Source organism: Sipha flava, unplaced genomic scaffold (genome assembly GCF_003268045.1).
Source record: "Sipha flava isolate LNK unplaced genomic scaffold, YSA_version1 51821_pilon_pilon, whole genome shotgun sequence".
In the NCBI taxonomy this organism is placed as follows: Eukaryota; Metazoa; Arthropoda; class Insecta; order Hemiptera; family Aphididae; genus Sipha; species Sipha flava.
This window is the reverse complement of record NW_020273464.1, coordinates 3,091-5,779: the sequence shown is the minus strand read 5'-3', so window position 1 is coordinate 5,779 and position 2,689 is coordinate 3,091.

Genomic DNA, 2,689 nt, shown 5'->3' with positions numbered 1-2,689 from the left:
GACATTATGCAATAGGGGTGTAATACTGTTGTGATATTATATGAACTCAGTTCTATCACAATAACGTGAAACGTTTAAAATTATTTCATCCCATCATTCATACATAATAAGTCGAATCATAATATAAATGTTTACAGATTCAATAAAAATAAATACCATCGTCATGTTAATAAAACAATGATTTTTTACTATTACAAAGATAAATGTGATAACATAGCTAACCATTAAACTAATGAAACATCTTATACTTATCCAAACTATATTTCGGAATCCCAATGGGAAAAATACATAAGATCATTTAAGTTTCACGAAGTCCGAGGAGATTCAAGTAAAATCTTTGACACTAAAAGGAATTAAATCTTTTAAATACACAAACTGAAAAAGAATGTTACCAATCTATTTGGATGTATACGGAAATATTTGTTTCAATTAGATTTCCTCACTTTGTTTTAAGAATTTGTCTAAGTTATAATTACGTCCATATAAAATGAAAACCAATGCATGTATTGTCTTTTCGTTTATAATTGTTAATGTTTCGATTTATAGATTAAGGATGAATATTATTTTAAGAACTACGTTTGATTAAACTGCTTTCGATTCCATAGGAGCATCAAATAATGCAACAATTGTATGTCACGACTTAACACTATATAAAAAAAAAAAAAAATAACGCTTTTACAGAGGTGGCCAAGGAAAGAACATTAAATTTAAATCTAAAAATAAAATCAATAAAGAATATTGAAATTAATGAAGAAAAATGTGTTAATAATTTTCACGTTAAAAATAACTATGAAAATATATGTATCAATAAATAATTTTATCTGCAAATCCCAGTACAAGCAGCATCAAAGTATCAAAAAAAAAAAAAAAAAAATAAATAATAATAATAATAATAAAATAAATATAAATTAGTGTCTAAACTGAGAATTTGATTAATTATTTAGGGGGAAAAATATAGCATCTTTCTCGTTTTGATTAATTTATCTTATAAAATTATAATAATATTATTATACTTATGAATTTTCTTATAAAATAATCTAAAAACCATTATGGTCGTATTGTATATTTTTAAGCATGACGTCCTGCCAAATTGTTCAAAAATTAATCTAATCATTTAAATTTTTCAATACTTTGCACCAGTATTAGTAAAGGCCACTTATTTGTTCGTATCAAACCGCATTTCATATAATGTCACGAACACAGTAATCCAAACTCAAATCCATCATTATATTAATCGACTTAATTCAATGAACTAATACTACAATAGTGATTCGTCATTCGTCATTCGTCACAGATACACTCAAATTTTAATACGTTTAATCAAGATGTAAATTATTTAAAAAAATTATGTAATGTATTTAATTGCATTGAATATTATTTCTTCTCAAGTTATATGATCGAATTGTATAATGAATAATTTATACTACATATTAATATTTTATCAAAATATTACTGATAGTGATTGTTATCAAATAAAAATTGAAAAAAAAATGTATTTTCCATGAAATGTGCAGAAATTAATTATTGAAAACTCTTACAAATGTCCATAATTATATATTACAGACTTATATTGACATATGTGTAGATACCATCAAAGTTAAATCCATGGTACAATATGTTTTAAAATAAAACATGTGGAAGGACTTACATACATTGACATATTCAATAATAACTTCTTTGTCCAATAGACTTTTTTATGTTATGCAGACGGGATATCAAATTGGTTAAAAATATACAAAACTTAAATAAACTTGTAAAGTTATAAAAAAAATTACTATAAATATTTTATTCAGGGCTTCTAAATATACCTATATTAATAATATTGGAGGAATACCATAATATTCTATGTGAAATCAGTTTTTTTATAATTCTTCCCTTGTATAGTGTTGTAATATAAGCAACGTCATTTTTACGTTACCATTACGGAGATTGACATTATTGTAAATTATTATACCTCACTTAAATGTTTATCTTCATCTGATTTCCGAAAAAAAAAACGATATATTATTCATTCATAATTTTGAAATATTTGAAGGGCGTTTATTATTTTTTAGAAAAAAAAAAATATCGTCGAAAATAACTTTATATTTTATATTAGCACAAAATTATATTGTTATACCTACTCGTAGTCCATGTGTTATGCATACAATTTAAAATAAAGAAAAATAAAGAAGTTATAGGATACACAAACATTATATTTTTAATTAACATATTCAAAGGTTTTTTTTAAGCGATATTTACGGTGGTTAATATGTTCTACGTTATTCGATGAGAGTGGATTTAATTTAACGCGTCCATAATTTAAAAACGTCAAACAATAACTTTTTTTTATTTATGTTGAAAACAATAAAGTACAAACATCAAAATATGCGATACTCAATGCTTATTATTATTGAAAAGTATTTAAATATTTTAACACAAAAATAATAATAAAAATATTTATTGAAATAAAATATTTTCACTTGCTATAAGTTAATTTCATTTGTGTTTTATAATCATGCAACTATTATTAATATTATTATTGATGTAATTATAATGGGATTCAATCGTGTAAAATTTTTCCTGATGAAATAATATGAGTATTGTGATGATAGTAATAAAAGGATATTGGTCTTGTTTAGTTAGGTTTGTAGGAAAACACTATACTTCTGTGTTATTATTTAAACGTTTTTCGAGTTGCTTATGGTTG